This window comes from Scleropages formosus, chromosome 6 (genome assembly GCF_900964775.1).
Source record: "Scleropages formosus chromosome 6, fSclFor1.1, whole genome shotgun sequence".
Lineage (NCBI taxonomy): Eukaryota > Metazoa > Chordata > Actinopteri > Osteoglossiformes > Osteoglossidae > Scleropages > Scleropages formosus.
The window spans coordinates 18897115-18906040 of record NC_041811.1 but is presented as its reverse complement, the minus strand read 5'-3'; the positions used below and the strand labels follow the sequence as shown (position 1 = coordinate 18906040).

Genomic DNA, 8926 nt, shown 5'->3' with positions numbered 1-8926 from the left:
ATGATGCATGTGTGGGATGACGCATGACATTCACACTAAATAAGGTCCTAGTTATACACTATGTAACCACAAGGATTAAAGTTTATTTTGCTGACACTGTTGTTCAAGTGGGGGCACGGTGGCACAGTGGGTTGGACTGGTTCCTGCTCTCTCCTGGGTCTGGGGTTCAAGTCCTGCTTGGGGTGCTTTGTGATGGACTGGCATCCCGTCCTGGGTGTGTCCCTTATGCCCTGTGTTGCCGGGTTAGGCTCCTGCTCCCTGTGACCCTGTATGGGGCAAGCGGTTCAGATGATGTTGTTCAAGTTTATGTGGAGAGCCCATCCAGCAGTGGTCCTGAATTAATGCAAGAAGTTCATTCTCTATTGAAGATTCAAAATCAAACTCCTTTTAAGGTACTGTAGTGTTTAGTTTTATAGATATTGTAAAGACCCGAGTTACTGTTTTAGGCGGGAAACCTGTCTAATGCAAATAGTTGCATTGTGGGGAGTAACGTTAAATGTGGGTGTGCAACCATTGGGGGCACTTCTGGGGGAAATGATGGGGTGACTGTGTCTGCCAGGGTATCAGGGAGAGAGAGCTGGGGGGGGGGGGAGGGGTCGGGAAGGCTGGGAAGGCTGGGAAGGCTGGGAAGGCTGGGAAGGCTGGGAAGGCTGGGAAGGCTGGCTGTAGGCACAGGTCTGAAGGAAATGGGATTCTCAGACCAAGAGCATTATTTTCCTGGTGTTGGTGTTCAAATAAATTGTTCATGATGAATGCTGCCTCTGCGTCCTTCTTCACCCCATCCAAAGAGATTAGAACCGGAAGTTTCTGAATACTGGAAAGTACACTTAGACACATAAACAGACAAATTATCATGAATATATTTCTATTAAATTAAGAATGGCAGTTAAAGCAGTTTGCCAAATTATCCGTAAACTTCCTCTCATATTTGTTTATGTCTTGTCACCGAAATACTGCTATCTGAATATATGCATTCATAAAATTAATTTGATCTTGTTCAAAAGCCCATATTTACAATTTATATATATATTTTTACAATACACCAATCAAAGTATTTTGTTCATCTTCAGTTATATGTTCTGCAACATTTGTTGAAAAATATCCTTTGGATAGGTCAACATACTTTCAGTATGAGGGCTTTAACACATTTGTGCTCATTCATGTAACTTAACTCCATTTTCCTTAATACTTCTGACATCTTTCTCTATTCAAGCTACTTACAGTTTCTCCTTTCTGAAATTCAGAACTGTCACAGCTGTTAGTACATCTGCATTCTAGTCCTGGCTACATGGTGCTGTCCTTGTCTGGTCCACTGCAAAGATCAGCATTACAAACCTTATTCTGTTTTGAACACCGACCAACCTCCAGACCCAGGTCTGTTTCTTCCAGCAGTGTCTCATTTTTCTCCTTACATAGAATCCCTTCATCCAGCTGTGGGATTTCACCACTCAGGTTTTTTCTCATTTTTCAGAAATAGCGTTGGTTCTCCTCAAGATAGGAACCCTTTGCAAGAGGCAGCTTGTGCATGGTTTTGGTTTCCGTGGTGATCAGCAGGAAGGTGAGGGTGAGAGACAGAAGAGCCAGGTGCATGCGGGTGCACCAAACTGTTAGAGTTTGCTGAGTCCAGGCTCGGTGAGTGGAGCTCATCTTTTCAACCTGGAACTATGGACATACATTACTGGACATTCTCACCATTTTAGACCGCTCTGATATCAGATGATTAGATCTAACTGAATACATTTTTATTCTACCAGAACAAGAAAATGGGTGGTAATAATTGATTGTAACAACCAATCAGTGCATGGAGGCAAATAATAGGGTGACATAAACAAAGCAATGATGATTATTGCTCCCGTCCATGGACTGTCACATCCATACACTTGTCCAGTACCAACAGGAACGGCATGGAAAAGCTAAATAAAGCCAAACAGAAGATAAACTTATTAACAGTTCTGACTTCTGACTCTGACATGGTTCATGCTTATGCTGTGCTTCAATGATACATAGACAAAAGACTTATCTGAAAAGAAAGGATCAATAAAACTTTAATAGTTAATAGAGAAGAATTTTTGATAAATCTCTTTTGTTGAAAAAAGACAACTGCAGTTTGATTGGAATGATACTTACCAGTGCCACCTCCAGCTTGGACCAGGTGATAAGAGGGGGAGGACCTGGGTTCACTTAGGACCTGCGAAAGTGGTGGCTGTAGTGGTCAGTGGCCACAATGTGAATGGAAACAAAAATGCTGAACAGTAGGGTGAAAGCTGGTAGGTCCCATTGGCTGTTAACCAAGGCCAAGGCACTTGAAGCTATTGGACTGTGAAAAAGAAAACATGCAGAGATTTAATCTTTCTTTCTCTTTCAGACCACACAAGAGGTATGCAAGCGTACAGTACATAAAATATTATGATTTTAAATTGATGATCATCTGTTTCTTATCTTAACAGGAACAGTGACTAAATATCCTTTATTTAACTGGGTAGCACAGCTCATCACCCAGCCCAACGCTGAAAAAACCAATGTCAAAATAGGTAAAAAACACTCACCATGTCACTGACATGAAGATATTTGAAAGTAAAAGAAACCTTAATGGAGAATACTGCCGTTACAAGACCAACAAGGATCACATTGTAGCCATACAAACCAGCAGCTATGGCTTACCTGATTTAGAAAGGAGTACACTGTATAATATTCACAACAAAGTAAAACAAACAAAATATTATTAGAAAAAATATTATATTACTGTATTGCAAAATAAAAGCAAGATTGTTTTCTATGCATCCAATTTCAATAACTACGGATAGCCTGTAGTGTAGTGGTTAGAACAGGTTGTAGGTTCTAGCCTCACCTCTGGCTATAATACCCTTGAGCAAGGTACTTACCCTCAATTGCTCCGGTAAAATTACCCAGCTGTCTAAATGGGTAAATAATTGTAACCTAAACACTGTAAGCTGCTTTGGAGAAAAGTGCCAGCTAAATGTAATTATTAAAGTGCTTTGTCCTTAGCAAAGTGGCATTGATCTAGAAAGCATTGGGTGCAAGGCTAAGGGGGGTACACCCTGGATGGGGCACCAGTCCATGGCAGGGTAGCCATACACTAAGGACATTGTAAAGACACCAATTCACCTGACCTGGATGTTTTTGGAATGTGGGAGGACATGCAGGCTCCGTGCAACCTGAGCAGGTATCAAACCCACATTCTCTCACACCACGCAGGTTCTGCGAGGCAACAACACTAGCCACTGTACTGCCCTTACTGTTTTCACCAGAATGATTCTTTTAACTATATCACAAATATTTGTTTAGCATAGTTTTAAATTGATTTTACAAAAGCTAAATTAATATTCTGCCATTACACAAAAACTAATTTTTTTTAAATCACTGAAGAAGCAAAGCTGCTCCATTTGGTTCACATACAATATCTGCTTTGTCTGAGACTGAGAGCAGACAGAGTAGAGAAAAGGACACCTGTGAATCTGCTCAGTGCCCACCAGTGGTTCGGCACAATCAGTCCCCCATAGATAATAAGGGGGTATTAATGAACACAACCTGAGCTGTGTCACACAAGACCCAGTCCAGAAGCTGAAGGAGGAAAAACTGCCCTACATTTTAAAGTGAGGTATTTGTCATGGTTTACCCTCTATATGGCCGTGGCCAGTTGGTTCGATGTTCTTTTTATTGCTTTAACTTTGGCATGTAAAACAAAGTACAGCATTTATACTGGTCTCACTTTTCATCAGTTCCCCAAATTCTTCATATCTCCAGATGAAAGACAATAGTCTTCGGAACCATGCCTCTCCTGTTGGAAACAAGTTGTGGTCTGCATGCTGCTCGTGGATGTTCAAGCACTACGCAGACCACTAGCTGTAAGGCAGAGCTAACACTAACCCTTTTCATGAACATCCGTGGCCAACTCAATTTAGGTGAACCAAATTATCATGTCGGAAATATTTCCAAACATTTTTGGGTTACTATACAAGTGTACTTCACCACATGATTTGTAGATCGATGACACAGTGGCACAGTGAGTAGTGCTGTTGTCTCACAACACCTGGGTGGTGTGAAAGGACAGGGGTTTGATCCCCACTCAGTCTATGTGGAGTTTGCATGTCCTCCCCATGTCTGTGTGGGTTTACTCCAGGTGCTCCGGTTTCCTTCCACAGTCCAAAGACATGCTGTTCAGGTTCCCCCATAGTGTGTGAGTGACAGAGAGAGTGTGTTCCACTGATGTATGGATGAATGACCCAGTGTAAGTAGTGTACCTAGCAGCGTAAGTCACCGCAGTGAATAAGGTGTGTGGGCTGATAACACTACGTAGAGTTCATTAGAAGATGCTTTGGAGAAAAGTATCTGCTAAGTAAATAAATGTAGATGTTTAGTGGACAATATTTCACTGCAAGAATCCAGTATTCATCATTTATTTGATTTTGAATGTTATAAGCTCTGTAACTTTTAAAACATTTTTTATACTAGAATGTCTGTCCATTCGAACCACTCGCCCCATGGGGAACCGGAGCCTAACCTGGCACACAGGGCGTAAGGCCGGAGGGGGAGGGGACACACCCAGGACAGGACACCAGTCCGTCACAAGGCACCCCAAGCAGGACTCGACCCCCAAACCCACCAAAGAGCACAACCTAGACAAACCCGCTGTGCCACCACACCCCCTGAATACTAGAATGTACTAGTATGTAACTTTTTTATACTAGTATGCCCATTTCTGTTGTTCACTGGGCACACATATAGCCACTAGTCACAGATATGGCCAGGACAAAAACTGGTTGCCTCCACCTGCTGTAGTGTAGTTCTAATTCAAATGCTCCGCTCTGTCAATTGATCATTTAATTTAGAAAGCACTAGGAAACTTGAGGACCGCTGAAGGTCAGTAGTCTTCATTACTTCAGTTAAAAAGGGCATGCAGTTTAACCCATACTTCTGAATTGATGGGCAAATGAATTGGATGTACAATATATCTCATGTACTAAAATCCCCAGGAGTCCTACACAGACCTGTATCTCTGAGCTACATCTAATCCTTCTTTCATCTGTTCACTTTGTAAAAAGGAAACTGCGAAACAGTCATCTTGTAGAAGAAAAAATTGGAATGCAAGCGCATTTCAGATGGTCATGTCAGATTGTGAGAAAATTGTCAGTCTTGGGGTCCATCACTTCATGTGGAAAGGACCCGAAGATGAAGCAGATAAGCTGAGACATCACTGAAACGCAAAAGGCACACAGTTCATTCTTTGCTTCTGAATTCACACACAAGTAAATTCACTGTATAATATTTTGCATTATTCAAGGTTTAATAAGCCCCTAGACATTTTAAAAGTTTAGTAACTGTAAAATTAATGTTAATTCGGTTCTTTCTTTTGTAAGCCCTAGGCCTTAAATCTGGATTTATGACTTCTGGGACTTTCCCTGTACAAGTAAGTGCAGCAATCTTTAACTTGTTCTATAATGATTAAATAGTGCAGCACTTGCGCAATTTATAAGATGTATTATCACAAGTTAGATTTTTTTTTTCACCAGGATCTTACATGGACATTATGGGGAAAGTCTTTGACAATGTGTGTGACTTTAAAATCAAGAATAGGGAATGGTCTCTATTTAATTCTGACTTGCTGGTTGGTTTTTTAAAAATCCTTTTTGCTGTAAAGTACCTCCATATTAATGTGCAGTAGTTCTATTTTTCTATTATATTCTCCTATGTTTGGAAGCCAAGAACACGAGACGATACATTGAAAAGATGCCAGGCAGGAATTCTTGGTTTCCTTCCTATTACACAGACCTTGCTGTATTGGTTCTACATTTTGAAATTATTGAACTGTTCAAAATATGTTGTCACTTCAACATTTATACACACACACATTTTCAGAACCACTTGTCCCATACGGGGTCACAGGGAACCAGAGCCTACCCAGTAATACAGGGCAGAAAGGACACACCCAGGACGGGACGCCAGTCTGGCACAAGGCGACCCAAGCAGGACTCGAACCCCAGACCCTCCGGAGAGCAAGACTGTGGTCCAACCCACTGCACCACCGCACCCCCAATACATTTATACATACTGTATATCATATTAGTGTTTTTCTTGCAGAGACATCCTTCATTATATGACTGTAATTTATGCTAAGGTTTCACTGAGATGACCAACTCATTCTACAGGGGTTTACCCTGCTTTGCTTAAAAAAAAAAAAAACTTCAAGAAAATTACTCGCTAATGCAAGACTTTACATATTAATGATAAATTAATACTAAACTTGAATAAAGACTTAAAATCAGACTTTCATTGTGTATGTTTAAAAACATGATCACAATTATTTGTCTCTTTGTTTAAGTATATCACCAAATAAGAGCCTGAAAGAAAAACTCTGATCCAACTCCTGAAAGTGTCATTTTTAAGTGTTACCACCAGAGTTTAGTAGAGTACTGTCTTTGTTGAGATCCTGAACAAATGTGTTTTGCACTGTCTCTGAAGTAAACAAGAGTGATCATAAAGTACAGCTCTACTCTAGCAAATATGGGATATCCCTCTCTCATATCAGTGATTAGAAATGATCTTAGCAGCACTGAATCCTTCTGGGAATGAATCTTCACTTCATGAATCTTGAAGTCCAGTTTGCGACAATGAATGTGGCAGCAACTCAGGGTATAAAGTCCAGAAAACATGTTGAAGGTACTGAAAACTCACTGTATTTGAGCCATCAGCTCTTTAGGAACCCACACACTGGGGGAACACAGCTCCGCTCAGACACAGTTGAGCTGCAGTGAAGTCAAAGCTGCAAAACAGACCTTTAACAGTCTATTTCGCTGCTGCCTTTGTACAAGGCAACTAATACTGTCAAATAACCAACTTCACACGCCATTCATAGGACAGGGCATCCTGTGTCAACTTACGCACGTGCAATACCTTGACCAAGGACACTACAGCAGGGCTGGGATTCGAACCTACAACCTTCCGCTTACAAAACAACTGCATTGAAAGCTGCTACACTACAGCGAATGCCTTTCTTATGCATAACACCATAATGATTTAACCAGTTTAGGACTGAATTCCATGTTAACATGTAAAAAAAATTTATTCTCTACAAACATCAAGTGTTCAGATGTTTAACACTGCTGTTAGGGTTTCATGTATGTATTCATCAGATTGAGGTTCACCGGAAACGAATTGGGTTACCAGGAATGGTGTGAGTAGTTGTACAGCTTGTCTGTCATGTGTTACAAACCCAGTTAGAAAGAGGGTGGACTGCTCTCTCTTCTTTCTTATTGGAAAAAAGAAAAAATATTTCACAAAACTTTATTCAAGCACTGTTCTGACTACACACACACACTGTCTGAAACCGATAGCCCCAAGCGGGGTTGCGGCAAACCGGAGGCTAACCCAGCAGCACAGGGCGCAGGGACACACCCAGGACGGGACGCCATTCCATTGCAAGGCACCCCAAGCAGGTCTCAAACCCCAGACCCACTACAGGGTAGAACCCGGCCAAGGCCGCTGCACCACCGAGCCCCCCCCTTCTGTTCTAACTATTGGAGCTAAAATATATGAAGGATTTTGAATCATCCAAAAATCGGTGTGAAACCTGTCAATTTTTTTGTATGACTGGTCAAAAATTTCCATAATATCTGAATTCATATCATATCGCTGAAGTTCTCGGCTGGATTTCTAGATCTGTATTTCAGCTAGCTCACAGTAAATGTTTTGATAAGTTACCTTTATCAAAACAACGAAAAAATGGGTCTACTTTATCATGGGAGTCTACACATTTCATGATAACCTGGAAATTCCACTAGAATTGCTATCTTGCCACTGAAGGATTTATGTATGTGTGTATGTATGTATGCTGCATGCAGATTTTTTGACATTGGTGGCATAGCTAGCATTGATTTCTAACTAGAATTCTTTTTCTTCAGATTCCACTCCCTCTTTTCCAAGCTTCCTCGAGCATGGCTTTAATTGTGAGCTGCTGCAGGAAAAAATTCCCAACCGTGTACAATGTTAAAAATATTACTGGATGAAAGCAGCAGACCAGCACAAAACACCTGAAAATGCTTTCTTAGTGGCACTGCCAGATTTATAAAATCCAATTTGTCACTCTTTTAATAGAAATTTGCCACATGGTGATTGATGCAGATGCATTCCTATAGTTTGTAATGAAGAATCTCTTTTGATTTTGTAAAATAATGTATTTATGCTTTCTTATATCATTCAAACACCCATTACAGTAACAATCCTAATACTGTTTAGGGAGCTGCAAAATGATCTCTTGTGTAATACATGTTTAAAGTGCAAATAAATATATTCAGTTTTACAGGTTACCTCACCCTTCGTCAGAGAAATCTGTTGAATAACATCATCTTCTGTCTATGCTGCTGCAGAAAACACCAGATGATTGGCAGCAAAAATGTCATCTGTTCACTGAAATTCACTGAGATGTTGATTCTCCATGGAACAGAATTGGTAATGATGTTTGTAAAAGACCTCAGCTGGCAGCAGGGAATGAGATTTTTTTTAGCCTGGAAAACTGATGGTTGATGTCAGAGAAAATGATAAAGATGTCACATTTGCTCTGGGGTAAAGCACAAGCAGTCCTGTGAATGCCACTGAGCTCAGTTAAAACAAGAAACAAAAATTAAATATTTAAAATAAACTCTCTCTGCATGAGATGTACTAATGAATATCCTTCACAGTAGTTTTTGATGTTTTTGTTATTTCACACAGCATCTTCCATTCATTGTATAGCCCCCAGGAATCAGATGAGTAAATTTTACCATTAACAGACCAAAAGTATTTTCCTGTCCTTGTCAGTTTATCATTTATTTTAATTTGCCACCCACAGGTTTATTATGTAATATTGTTCAATGTGAGCAGGCTGTTCCTTTCATGTGATCTACAAGTGTGATTCATTTAGAAAGCTTGG

At 40.5% G+C, this 8926-nt stretch overlaps 1 pseudogene; it reads right to left on the bottom strand.

The window, feature by feature from the left end:
- Nucleotides 1-1467: 1467 nt before the first annotated feature.
- Nucleotides 1468-3737, bottom strand: LOC108924995 (urea transporter 2-like; annotated as a pseudogene).
- Nucleotides 3738-8926: the final 5189 nt, after the last annotated feature.